Here is a 14,369-nt window from a genome sequence, read left to right as displayed (position 1 = left end):
CTTGCGTGAGGTTTTAAATCAAGGGACACTTGCATTATCATCACAGCCGCCATTAGGGAGGCTTCGGCTGTAAATGATCCAACGCTCCGTGAATAACTGAATGCTAAATAAATGAAAATCTCCCCCATAAATTTTAATCCTGCGATCCAATGTAAGGGACAATTGTAGGAAGGTTTGCATGACTGTCACTCATGTGTCATGTTACTCCAAAAAAAGAGCTGAAATTCAGCCCTAATTTCTGTTTTAATTCAGAATCAATTGCTTTTATTGCTAATCTTGCCGGGAAAGGGAAAAAGTTCAGAAGAGAATGTAATGCATGGAAGTGAATCAACACCCAAATGACATAAAACAGAGCAGGCAATGACGGGCAGTCATGTTAGTTGTTCAAATCAACTAAGTAATGTCTGCAGATCAACCGAGTAAAAATGGCAACAAAAAGCTTTTTACTCCCAGAAAATCGTGCCAGAACGTTCCCTAGTCAAACAAACGCTGTCACTTGGACACGAGGCCAGCAGTTCACAATGACCCTTGCTGGAGACACACATCTACAGCTCGAACGTAAAGGTCATTACGGCACTGTGATCTGCCGTCGCTATCAAAAAAAAAAAAAAAAAAGTTCAAGTGTCAGGAGATAGTCGGTGAGTTAGTGTGAGATTTGCCTTTGTGCGCATGTTAAGACCATTGCGCAATGAAAATAAGAAAGAGAGAAAAAAAAAGTCTGTGCTTTTGAGTGACAGGCACTCTTTATACTCACGTGTGCACACCAGATGTGCGCAGAAATCTGGAAAGCGGTATTCGGTGAGCGTTGTGTACAATATGCATTTGGAAGGTGATACGCGAGTACTTTTGGGTGTGTCAAAAGCACACAGTATTTATTTCATTCCATCATATGTGCCGCATTGGCATACTTGTGGTTCTTTGAATCTTCCATTCTTCCAATTACGGAGGCATGTGCCGCTTGGACTGTATATATACGCACACAGGCGGATGGTATGTGGGCGACAATGTTTCGGAGAATGTGCATCAGTGTGTGTGTTTCTGTGTACGGAGCCATGCCAGTTGCTGTGCACCACCTGTGTCTAAGCCCCCCCACCCCCTCTCGGGCCTGTTGTGGCTCCATATAGTCCCCTCGTGGCCTCACAGGAATTGAAGCTGTTGATGTCAGGGATATTCGGGGACGGGCAGATGGAGCGGAAATTCACCGGCGAGTTATGAAAGTGGCTCTTATATACAGTATGTCGCGCTCTCTTTGCCCCGGTCCTCGTGTTTCATATTTGGATGGTTGACAGATGTCAATCAGGTCTGATGTTGACAGATATGTGACGGGAGATTGCTCCCACAGCATGCCAACCCGGTATGCGCACCGCTCTGGATTGTGAGTTGCTGGAGTCGCTAAATTAGAAAATCCGGTGGTGCCATGAGAGGTCATTCGGTCAGTTTTCTTACTTTGACTTGACCGATGGGTTGCGTGGTGGCGTTGAGCTCAACTGCACTCGCTTTTCAACAGGCAGCTGTTTGGCAGATAGGGAACAATTCTTCAAACAATCGGATTCAAGTTGTTTATTGCCGATGCCAGTGAAACATGAAAGAAAGAGATTTCCGAGCATTTGAAGACGACAGCATACGTTAGCTTTGCCTTTGTAAAGTCCATTTAGCATCGTGCTAACAAACAGTGGAAAGCACCATCGAGTTACAAGAGTCACAGAACGAATAAACTTATCTCAAGGCACTACTTACTGTACAGTATTCAAAGACTATTTGGAATTATACCGGCACCACCCAAAAAAAAAAAAAAAATTATAATAATAATTCTTTGTCAGTTACAAAACAGAATTCACAATCAGCGCCTATGGATTTTCCTTTTTGACCCGATGGAAAAAAACCAACCTTTAAACGTGCTTGAAACCCCTTCACAGAAAACACAAGAGAAGCAGCGACACGTGAGCAAATCCTTCAAATGTTGCAGCTGCTTTCCGGAATGTTAACTTGGCTCCCAAACGTTTGCTGCCTCTCCAAGAGAACAATCTGCTTCTGCTCTTTGTTTACTGTGACAATTGCTGTTTCGGTTTGGCAAACAGATAAGAAGTGATTTCTCTCAGTAAATCTGGGACACGGTCCTCCCCCCGTACCGCACTTTGAAGGAGGTCATCATTTATCTTTGGAGATAAAAGCCCAATTTGAAATCAGCACATTCAAAACTCATTTTGCTCTCATCTGCTTCTCCGACAACCAATGTTCGTTTTCCTTCACTTTGCCAAACGGTTTGGAAGTGGATGTGTTAGTAATTTGGCGATGCGTCTGCAAGGGGTGACTGGTGTCAAATCCCACAATGCAACGTGGAATTCCTTTAACATGTGGTGAGTCAGGAAAGGGGTGGTTGACCTTATGGCTTCCCACGAGCCCCTCGGGAGCAGCTTTGCTCTGTTGCTCGAGAAATTCGGGATCACTGCGCAAACTGCTGCTGGTTGTGACTGGAATTGTAATCACCTTCTTCTCCAAACTGAAAGCTCACTCTTCCATTCCGTTTCCTCCCAAGCCCCCACATCTTCGTTCAGCAGCCTCCAATTTCTTATTTGTCTCTTGTCTTCCTTTCATGTCTGTTTTAGTCATTCCGCTCGTCGATGCAAACTCAGCACATGTGATCCATTACGCGAGGTAGCCTACAAGATGCAGGCACAGGCGAGTTCAACTGGATTTACTCCGCAGCTCAAAGTGTCCTTTTCAATCTTTGTGCTTACAGCCAATTTGTGATTCGGAACAATTTGCATGTATAAGTGACCCAGATCCGAAATAAATGTGTTGCCGAATACCTTTAAAAAAAAAAACAAAACACTTACACAGGTCCAAAATGCACAACACTAGCGCCAACATCAGATGGCAACAATATGGAAGCAAACAACAATAATAATAATAATAATGAATACTGTAAATTATCAAAGCTTTCAAGCTCAACTTTGATCTCAAGGGATTTAATCCAAAGGGCAAGGTCATTTTTGGAAAGAGCCAAAAATGACCCTTCAAACCAAAATGGCAGACTTCCTGTGGATTGTACTGCGATTTTCTTTTTTTTTTGTAGCTCTACTCGTGTTAGATATGCTTACTGAATTTTAAATTGTGACCTGAAGCTCAGGGTGAACAGGTTTGACGAAAGTGGTCAGTTTTCAGTGACATTGGATGCTGTTTATTCTTTTTTTTTGTTGTATACATTTTTTGTCACGTACTTATAGAAGTAACTATTGAAGTAATTTGATCCATCCAAAACTAGTTTTATTTATATCAGGCCTCTCCGGCATGTCTAGAGTTACTCGGTAGCTAGATTGTAGCTCTTTTGGATGTTATCGTAAATAAAATTACTTAATCCGGATCTCACTATGCAACTGTTTTGGCCAAATGTGTTTGATTAACGACAGACTTAGATATGAAAGTAAACTGCCTCAATATTTTAAGCGTCGAAGAAGAGTGGAGCAATGGAAGCGACGAAAGCTGCTCCATTGTTGCTTTCGCACGTGGCCCGCCTTCATGGAAACGGCACGTAAAACAAGGCCAGATTTGAAGGCTATTTCTCGAATGCTGCGTGAATTTGGACATCAGCCTGCGGTCGAGTCGTGCCGGAAGTGACGCCACGTGACTGCCGTATTCGCCGTTTGGAGAATGCGGTTTATTAATTCATAACCGGGCTATTAAACCTGTCCAAATTCGCCACGGTTAATGCGGTCTACGGAGGCTTACACGAGGAGGAGCCAGAAGAAATAAATGTCATTTTAGACTCACAGTGAGATGTCAAGTACGATTATAAGCCCCGAATAGGGGAATGTGAGCCAAATAAATCATTGCTCCCAACAAAAGGGAGTATTTAAACTGTCCGGACATTGCGCACAGTCACCGTTGTGCCTCTTTTAGGGCTCTGATACATCATCCAGAGGTCACTTTCAATCTCCTCACCTTTCTATGATTGTGTCTTTCATGCAGAATGGCAAAATTATGAAAAAAAGAATACCAGCAGCTTTAAAAAAAAAAAGTGAAAGTTATTGGAGTGTACCAGTTGAGGCAATTATTTAAAACCTCTTCTAGCCTCATAAAAATGGAAGCAGCTGTCATTTTTGAATGAGCCGAAACCGGAACGCACTTTTAAGCATAACAAAGCAAATGAAGTCCCAATACTGCTTTATTATAATAATAATTATTATTATTATTATTTTGGCAATGTCTTATAAATCAATGTGTAAATGAGATGAGCAACTTGCTACAGGTGCATCATCGGAAGTTGGTGGAGCCATAATTGGGGAAAGAGCTTATATCAGAGAGAACTCAATGAAGGGATTCAAAGGTCTCCTAGATGTCAATGAGGCCTTGGGGCGTATGGAGGCTCGGGGGGTCAGGGTCGCGAGAGGCATGTATCTCAATGTCTTTATTGCGCCCGTGAAAGGGGCCGTGTGTTGTGGGCAATGGGAACAGCGTTAGCTCCGCTGGTGGTAGTTGAGGCGTCGGTGGGGACGGAGCAAGTGGGGCGCAGAAATGGGCGAATGGGAAGTAGACAGCTGCACAGGGGTGAATAGGAGGTTCCTTTGTGTCCTGCCAACAAAAATCTGTAACCAATTACTGTATCTGTCTCTCGAGGGGGAATTCTTAAATGCTTTAGGTGGGTGGACGGAGAGGATCCAGTTGTGGGGTGGGGGTGGCGCAAGACGCTGGGCGTTATTGGGGAATGCTTTGGGAGTGAAGTGTTGTTGTGTCGGAACAACTTTTTTTTTTTATGACCACGCATGTAGGCTGCATGTTTGTCTCTCGATTAGAAAACAGCAGTTTAGTGCGTGCAAGATTTTGATTTTTTTTTTTCCAATAATTTTGAGGTTCACGTGCCTCTATTTTCAGCACAGGAAAATAATCATTTGTCCCTCAATCGCTTACAGCGAGTGTGCTTCCTATTTGTGCGGTTAGATTTGCAGCTATGTGAAAAGTGCATCTGAGCGAGCGCGGAGGAGGGAAAGTGGTCATTCGAGGGGAAGTCGGGCTCATGAACGGGTTGTGAGCCATGTGTTTGGCATTAACGGCCTGATTACACTTTTAAAAGCTGCGTGTTTACCACCGACAGCAGTCTTGTTAGGTGTATTTTACTGTCTCCTGTGAAATTTTTCATTCTTGACAAGCACAATTGACATTATCATAATTACGAAATTGGTTGCCTCTTAATCGGCCCGACCGCTATTTTACCATTTAAAATGTCTGCAACGGAAGTCACTAATGGCCAACTGCTCCTCTCGGTGCATTCATCAGAAAAGCGCATCCGGGATACAGGACACTTCTCATAACGGTCCCCATAAAAACAACGTGAACACGGACGGGTACCTCCTGTTATCATTTCTCCCTCGTGACGCATTCAGCAATCGACGAGGTATAAACTGCAATATGGTGAGCGTGTTGGCCTCACGGTGCAGAGGTGGAGGGTTTGATTTTGGCTCCGCCCTTCCTGTGTGGAGTTTGCATGTTCTCCCCGTACCTGTGTGGGTTTTCTCCGGGTATTCCCACGTTCTAAAAACGTGCATGGCAGGCTGATTGAACACTCTAAATTGTCCCAAGGTGTGAGTGTGAGCGCAGATGGTTGTTCGTCTCTGTGTGCTCTGCCATTGGCTGGCAACCGGTTCAGGGTGTCCCTTTTGCTGGGATAGGCTCCAGCACGCGCCGTGACCCTTGTGAGGATCAGAAAATGGATGGGTGAATGAAGCACAACAAAGAAATTAGCGCCACGAGATAATTGCTGCTTCATCCATCAATTACAATTCGACAAACGTACGCCATTGTTTCTTGCTATTTTCACGTTCCGTGTTTCAGTGATAAGCAAAGCCACATGAGTATTTCACAAGATGACGATGTTCAAAATAGTGGCGTCATGGCCTGTTTTGAATTCCAGATGTCCGACATATGCATGTGTCTATGCATAGGTGGAGATATAATGACTTCCAATCCCTGGTGGTTGCCAATAGCAACAATTACGGTTGCTTTTCTCTTGTCCAAGCATAAAGGCAGTCTCAAGATTTGCAGATTGAAGATTATGACGTTTACATTACGGCTTTTTATTTCCTGGATCATAACTCTTTTTTTTTTCTTTCTTTGGGTTACTATAAAAAGTCTTTTAACCCACAGGCCTGGCCTTATTCTCCAGAGCCTTTTTAGATGGGCAAAGCAAAACGTACCAAGTCCTAATCAATCAATCAGCAGGCAGCAGGAGGTTTGGCGTTGTTTTGCATTTCTTGAGTTAGTTTCTTCCGGAGATTTTTCTTCTCCTGACAGGAGGTGCGAAAGAGCACACCAGCAGTTGAAAGAAGAGCCAAATTCTTTCCACAAAGAATTTGTCCCGCCTTTTGTTCAATATTTCTTCACCTCGGACTCTTTTGTAAGCACATTAAAAAAAACAACTCCAAAGTGAACTTATAGTCAGGGCAAGGTATCACAAACCACCGTTTCATTGGCCACTCGGGCGCAAAGATTGCGCGTAAGGGGCCGCTTGCTCCAACTGTATATGTGGTCATGTTCTGTTGTCATCAATGTCGGGCCTTATTAGCATGTGGCTCTTTTTTATTGGCTTTTTGCAATTACCCGTGTCGTGTGGTTTCCGGAGTGTGTGTACATTGTAAACGTTCGGAGGAGGAATTCTTAGAACATGAGATCGACTGACTTATGGAAGAAGACTTTAGAGATTGAAGCCCCTGGTTACATTTCCAGAACTTTTCATTCTAGATTCCAGTGAGGCTAGGTAGACATTTTATTGATCTTAAGTCAAGTTTTTAGTATCAAATTGAAGTACTTGTAATTACAAAACAAAGCATAGACTTTGAAAACCAGCACTGGACTATATGCCACCAAAAACGTTATTAAATCTGCCGAGAGAGACAAAGATAGAATTCTGCTGTTGATTATTTCATAACCACAGTGTTTTGGTTTTGCAGACAATTTCCTTCAAAAAGAAATTTTCATTCATACAATAATTTGCTTTATAACTAGTCACTTTCTTTTTTTTTTTTAAGTGCACGCAGGAAATCAACTTTCAAGCCTTGGAGTCACGATTTTTCTCTGAAGAATCAGGATTGTTCTCAGCGGAATCAACACACAGATTCTTGCGCGGACTATTAACCGTTAAAAAAAAAAAAAGATTTAAAAAAACTCCTCAGTTCATGAGGCCGAGACTTCCCGGCCCCCAACTTTCTAACATTCAAGCAAGCGTTCACTTTTCTCCAGAATTATTCGAATTAAAAGACAACTTTGGCGCCATCTCATAAACCCTTGGAGCGCTATTTGTCTTGTGTCAGGGTTAAGAAAACAGCCTGATGTCTTTACCTCGGTGTGGGTTAGATTCAGGCAAGGGTGGGGGCAGGGACGCATTGTTCAAGTAGAAAACAGCATAAGGCTGCTCACAATTGAGCTTTTGGGTTAACTCTCTCCCAGTGAGGGATCTGCAAATGGGTCCCTTTCAACCAAACCGCGGGGGGCGAAGGCGGAAATGGAGGCTACCTGTTGCATGAAACATTGAAGCATGACGCATGCTTCTGCTCTGCCACCCTCAAGGAAAGGAAAGTGCAAGCTGCCGAAAGAGACTTGGCGTCGGAACCAAGCACATCTGGGAAATGTTGTCGGGACCTCTTGCAGATGGTCTTGAATTGCCTTCTTAAAAATATCTACCCCCCAACGCCCCCCGCCCCCCCCCCCAAAAAAAGCATCAAAAGGCACTGAATTTATTCCTTCTGATTCTGTTCATGCGCACAGAAAAGTTATTGGGCAATATTGGGCTTGTCCGGTTGTGCTACAAAAAGGTTACGCAAAGTAGAACCGGCTCCAACCAGGTGAGGTTTGTGTAGGTCTGAACTATGAGCTGTGTGGCCCGGCGGCTCTTGTTGACATTGGCCGCGGTCCTCGGGAAAGGTCTGCACAGGCAACGTGAGCATGTGCAGTGCCAAACACCCTTTCTTTCTGTTTTTTTTTTCTGGAGCTTGTTTCACAACAAGCTTTCATTCCCGCTCTTCCTCGATACATTTGCAACATTGACACTTTGCACTCGAAACGAGAGCAAGCGTTTCAAAAGAAGTTGGATTTCTAAAGGCCATTGAGAGGAGGACAAACAAACTTTCCTCCGCATTCGCCTTTGAGCACTCGGACCTTTTCTGGCAGGGCTCGGTGTTGACTCACCAGTGTACACGTTGCCAGCTATTCATACCTTCCTCCTCCCACGCTCATTTTTTTTATTTCTTCAGCAAATCGGTCTTTGAGCCCGCTCACCATGGCTGGTCCATTCAACTGGCAAAATGAATCCGAATGACATATTCAGATTTCTTTTCGTGGTTTTTGCTTGGATCCAGGTTGGCGAGGATTGTGTCTGCTCGAAAAGCTTTGATGTCGGATTCCGGTTTACAAGTCGTCACATAAATCGAACAGTCTGAGCTTGAGGGGCAAAAACTTTTGTGTTTCTGTCACTGGGGGAATTGATTGTTGCTGTTGTTGTTTGGATGCATATTTTTTTTTAGGGAAAATGTTTTCAGTGAAGCTCCGCCATTTGACTTTGGATGTTTCAAACTTACTCTGTTTTGGAACTATTCTGCTGACACATGGCAAACGCAAATCATCTCAACAAGCACTTAAACAGGCGCTATTAAGTCTGTAATATGGCTAATGGGGCTCAAACCGGGGGTAAACAAAAAAGATTGGTTCATCCGCTTCATATGCAAAACAGGTGATGTGGTGAATGCACGTTGAATTTCATGCAGGGAGTCTGTAAAAATGTTTTTTTGGATTACCCTTACAAACTTCTGGACATTTTGGCTAACTTCGGGTCCATTTTTTTAAATATCTCTATCCACATACTGACAACTATAACATTCTATCAGCAAAAAAAAAAAAAAAAGGCATGCGATCACCAACAGTCTGCTTTCAATTCAGTCATGAAAATGATTGCCATGCAGGCGCGAGGTTTGCTCAACCTCTTGGAGAACCACGGAGGAAGAAAGACTCCCTCTGCCTCCACATGGCAGCACCGGAGCTGCTGTTTGGAATGCAATCTGCACACCATCTGCAGGCCTCCGTGGCTCTGTTTGATATTCAAACAAACACCTGTCAAAAGACCGTGTCTCATCCCCTCGCAGGAGTTGGAAATTGGCAAAAATCGGGAATTTCTTCTCGTGCAACAAAGGAGGGCGAATGTGAGTTTTTGGGGGGTTTTCGGACCACCTGTGCTAGAGTTAAATATAGACTTTATTGGAAGACTCGAAGGACTAATTCTAGTCTCCACTAAAATGTTTGAGAATAATACGCCATTCAGTATGTTATATGTGTTCAATTTAATGTGCCCCCCCCCCCTGCCCCCAACCCGTTCCCTCTGCAGGATCAGCTGGTGTTGCTGATTGAACCGTGTATGACTGTAAAGTTGCCAAAGAGATTTGGAGGATGTTCTTTGCTTTTAGAAAAGGCTTTCTCCCTGTCCCCCGTTCCACGCACTCACTCCCTACTGTGATCCTCACCACCTTCCTCTTGCTCTCCCTCACTCATACAGAGATGAAGGCTCCACTCTGGGAAGGTGGGGTGCTGTTTGGCAGACATCCAGGCCTCACATCTGCCTGGCTGCTGTTGCTCTCATTCTATTTTCCCCAACATTCCCCCCGCACCCCCGCTTCAGTAGTCGGACCACTTCAGGGTCCGCCTGGAGCTCTGGAGATGTGCTTTCATGAGCAGTCATGATGGACTCGCAGAGATGATCTCAAAAGGCACCGAGAAACGGTTTTATCTCACGTCATTTATAACGCTGTCCGTCGCTTGCCAATATTGACGCAAGATGGAAAGTCCCCAAGAACCTTTCAGTGGAACCAGCTGGGTTGCTGGGAACATCTGCAGCAGTTAGGGAGAGAGGGTGAGGATGAGGGTCAGGGATCAAGACAAAAAAAAAAGGCCAACTCCAGTTTGTATGAAGAAAACACGCCAAGGCAAGAAAACAGTCCGTTCAAGTCACCTGGTTTTCCCAAGACGGTGCTTGTGGGCCAGACCGACATCTGTGAAAGACATCTATATAACTTCAGGTCCCCTCTGTCTGTTCGCTTGAAAGGTTTTCCACGGCATATTTCTTGCATCTGCTGTCAGAGGGAAAAGCTCCGGTGCTTCTTTAGAAAGCGCACTTTTACGAGTTATTCCTCCGCATTTGTCTCTTGCACATTATAAAACAAAATCCGTTATTTATTTTCTGTGAAAAACATTTTAATGTCCCGTGTTTGTTCCAAATCAAAACATGATGTGCTGAGCACTTGAACCATTAGACTTTTTATTGAATTTTTCTTTTTTTTTTGTGATAGTGCTGTCATATGTCCTTTGTGTATACCACTCTCACAATATATCTGTATTATATGTTTCTGTATTCTCGTTTCCAGTTACAGTGGTACCTCTACTTACAAATGTCTCCTCATATGAAATGTTCAAGTTACGAAACGCCTCGACAGGAAAACATTGCCTCTTGTTACGAAAGAAATCTCAAGATACCAAAGGTAAAAATACAGTAAGGCCTGCTATCGCAGCTCCGAGTTTCCTCAACGCAACATACTTATAGCTGTTCTGCTATTTGCTATTACCTAGCGTCTTACTGGCATCCCGTTGGCTAAGAGGGACCTCTACCGTATGTGTCTTTGCAGCGTCCTCGTCATTCGCCGCAAGGTGTTTGGATAGTTTTATGTAAATGTGAATCACCCAGAAAAAGTGTTCACTAGTCGGGCGATCGCTCACTATGCTGATGTTTGCCTTGGACTTTTTCAAAGGATTGTTAAAAAAACGACAAAAGCAAACGTCCTTGGATCAGTTCTTTATCAAACGCGAGACAAAAAACACTTCTCAGAGAGAAAATGAACGAAAGAGGGCAAAAAACAAAGACAGTTAAAAGTTAAATGACGATCATTTTTATTCATTACTCTATTCTTTGTTTTTTTTTAATTATGCACAACTCTCATTTATTGTGCAAATTAGACACAAGTTACATGTTACAAAAACACGTGTAATTGTTACATATTTTGCTGCATTTTTATGCTTTTGAAGACATTTATGTCTGAATTTTGGGGGTGGCTTGGAACGAATTAGGGCATTTACATGGAAAACGCTTCTCCACTTACATTTTCTAGTGAAGAAATTTCTTCCAGAAACATTTGATTTTGTAAGTAGAGATACCACTGTATATTATTATAATACGACTAAAATATCATCAGAGATCTGTCAGGAAAGACATTTTATTTGAGGGAGGGCTGACGGTCGCAGTTGCGAGGTGGAGACTGACTCAAAAAAAAAAAAAACAAAGAAAAAGGAAAAAAAAAGCATCACCCAGATGTGGAACAGACACGGTACGCTAACATTAGCGTGAGTGTTTCTTTTGTAATTTGTAGCAGTCTACTGTAAGATTAGGCCTCTTTGGCAACTGACTTCGAATTTTCACCCAAAGCCAATGTTTTAGTTTAGTGACCCTCAAAATCATTCACACGGGGATTGTTCGATTCGGCACGCTCTTTGGCACACATAATTTGAGAGGTGACTTGATCTTAGCTGCTGAATCACTGTGACATTCTCTCTTGCTGTGGTTCTACCCGTGTCACTCTTTGCCACGCTTACTAGTTGAATCCAGTTAAAACCGTGGAGGCACACGTTGTTACAGTACATGGACGAGGCAAAGTCACTCCCCCCCTGGATGTGGTCGCAGCTAAGACTGGAAATCAACAGGAATCATTTTGAACAGGGCAGATCTTCTTCCGCATCTGGCACAAAACCGTTTTTTGGTACGCTTTTCAACTTGTGATGCGGAAAAATATCTCTAAACTCAACTGGATTGTACAGATTAGTGCAGGGGTGTCAAACTCATACTTGTCTTGGGCCACATTTTAGTCACCATTTCCCTTGGAGGGTTGTTATGACTGAAATCAAATTTTAAAAAGTCAATAACAGTTTATTCAACTATTGTTTAAGTTACTGTAATGAGGGGTTTGGCCACAAGATATATTTAGTACATATGAGGATTTTAAATGTTGGTTGAGATTCTAGCAAGCATCGCCAAAGTTGACATGTTTAATTTGCTTTTGCGGGCCACATAAAAGGATGTGGCGGGCCAGATCTGGCCCCCGAGTCTTGAGTTTGACAGTTGCAGATTAGTGAGAAAATGGAATTGAAAATCGGAATGACTGGACGGTATTAAGATGACGTATTTGTGAGCGCGACCACCAAAAGTGGTCTCAAGTAGAGTGGAGCACAAAGCAACACAGCCGAGTGCATTTTTTTTCAGAGAACGAACCAAATGAAACGTTTTCTGTAAAGATGTTGAAACGGGTGAGGCGGAGAGAGGCAGACCGTTGGGAGAGAAAGGTAACAGGAGCAAGAAACTGATAATTAGGAACAACTAATCACCCAGTGTTTAGCCAAGCGCATCCCCCCGCACGGGTGCCAGCGCTTGCACTATGCTTGAACCTGTGCTGAATGCCAACGGCAGATAATTATAAACCCACGGGGCAGGCCTCCTCTGTGCGCAGGGATGTTTGGAGCCTCAGCCCAGCCTGAACTCCTGACCTTCTTCACACACCAAGCGTCTGTTGTGGGTTTCGAGAGGTGCAAGATGGGTCACGGCAAGCGGGAGAGGGAGAAAGGCAACGGGGAGGGACAGGGGTGGGGGTGAGGGCCACAGTGGTGGGGGATGGAAAAAGGAGGTATAGACACTGCAGGGTCAGGTTTTTTTTCTTTTTTTTTTTTTTACGTGAGGTCTGCTGGCCAATCCGTGGAGAAGGGGGAACCGCTTGACAAATCAGGGGGAAATCTTTAGTGAGAGAAATCCCTTTTGTCATGCCTTGCTGGTTATCTCTTCTCACTCTATCAGCATTCAATAGGCGGGGAAATGTAGTCTGTTCAGCTCCTTTCGGGATACAATGACTAGCCTTTGTTTGAGCCCGATCAGCTTTTCGAGTTCTCCCAAATTATCATCACATTGTCAAACAGTAGGTGTCGTTAATTTTCAAAGCCCAGATTCTCAGGAACTTTTAAGTCGTGCTCGGCGCTGTCATTGCCAACAAATGATGAGGGGTTTTTTTTCTTATCAGAAAGGGCAAAAGGCCAAATGGTGAGAGAAAAACAGTTTTCAACTTCCAAGAAAAAGGAGACTGCATTTAGGAGAAAATATCCTACTCCGCAGGTGATTCTCACACACCAATCTTGCTCCTGCTTATTTTGTGGCGACGGACTCGCAAATGAGGCAATGAAGACTTCACGACTGCCAAAAACAAAATTACCGAGTGCACACTTGAATTGTCCCCCATTACCCTTAATTAAGATGATATCGACTCAATGAAGAAAAAAAAACAGGAGGCCCTTACTAATTCCATGAGCTGCATTCACTGAATGGGTGAAGTGTTTTCATAATTTGCTTTTATTTGCGTCTATGGAAGTTGGAACTTTTTTTTTGACATTCAAAATTGGTTTCACTTCTCAAGTGTTCCATTGTACACTAAAGGTGAAAAGCTTTTTTTTTTTGCCCCTCTCCCTACCCATTGTTTTCCTTTCTGAACTCTGACTGTAAATTTCCCCATTGCGGGACAAATAAAGGATATCTTAATCTTAATCTTAATAACAGGAGTATACTTGATGCTTCTTATCGGACGTTGTATCAAAAATGTTCTCAAAGAAAATAGCAAATATGATTCCGATCTCCATCTTTTTATGGCGGAAATGTCCGCAGGGACCACCTGAGCTCATCTGGCCTCTTGCTCTCGCTCTCTCTCTTGCTCGCCTTGCCAAATTGCCCGTGATTGAATGTAATTGGGACCAGATAATGCCCGCTCAGCACGCTTTGATCACTTGTGACTTCGCCGCTGCTCCACTCTGGACACGCCGGATCATTGGTGGAGTGGCTCGTGCTCAAGACAACCGCCCGAGATATATCGACAAGAGTCCAACAAAAGCGCCGCAGGGGATATCACTAGATTTGGTGATTGAAGGATTTTTGTGCAATGACCTGTTGTGGCAATATTTTCGATATCGCCCGTCATAAACACCGGGGAAAACATCTGTACTTTAATCGATAATTTAATCCTTGCAAGAGGAGAACGCTGCATGGAGTGCACTCGACAAAGTCTTCTGCAGCCTGACAAAAATACAACAGCCACAAAATATAACTCGCCACATGCTGCTTCACCAAGCCCGCTTTGATAAATTCCCGTCACAATCAATAAGCGGATAAATAGAGCATCAGCGTCAGATACGTGAGGTTGCCGTTTGTTCCGTCAAACACGTGTTGTCTGCTGTTGAATTCGTTTCATGAGGGATGGTCTCGAGGGAATCGAACAAGATGTGCGCCAACGTTGGAGATCAGGAGATTTGTAAAT

The 14,369-nt window shown here is 43.6% G+C and overlaps 1 long non-coding RNA gene across 1 annotated transcript in view; it reads left to right on the top strand.

Moving 5' to 3' along the window:
* Positions 1–13,603, top strand: part of LOC127605432 (uncharacterized) — a 41,753-nt gene extending 28,150 nt beyond the window's left edge. The window contains exon 4 of the long non-coding RNA XR_007963589.1: positions 13,089–13,603. This is a non-coding gene — a long non-coding RNA (uncharacterized LOC127605432). The remainder of the gene's footprint in view (positions 1–13,088) is intronic.
* Positions 13,604–14,369: the final 766 nt, after the last annotated feature.

Source organism: Hippocampus zosterae, chromosome 8, assembly GCF_025434085.1.
Source record: "Hippocampus zosterae strain Florida chromosome 8, ASM2543408v3, whole genome shotgun sequence".
In the NCBI taxonomy this organism is placed as follows: Eukaryota; Metazoa; Chordata; class Actinopteri; order Syngnathiformes; family Syngnathidae; genus Hippocampus; species Hippocampus zosterae.
The sequence above is the reverse complement of the archived record's forward strand: the minus strand, read 5'-3'. Positions and strand labels throughout refer to the sequence as shown.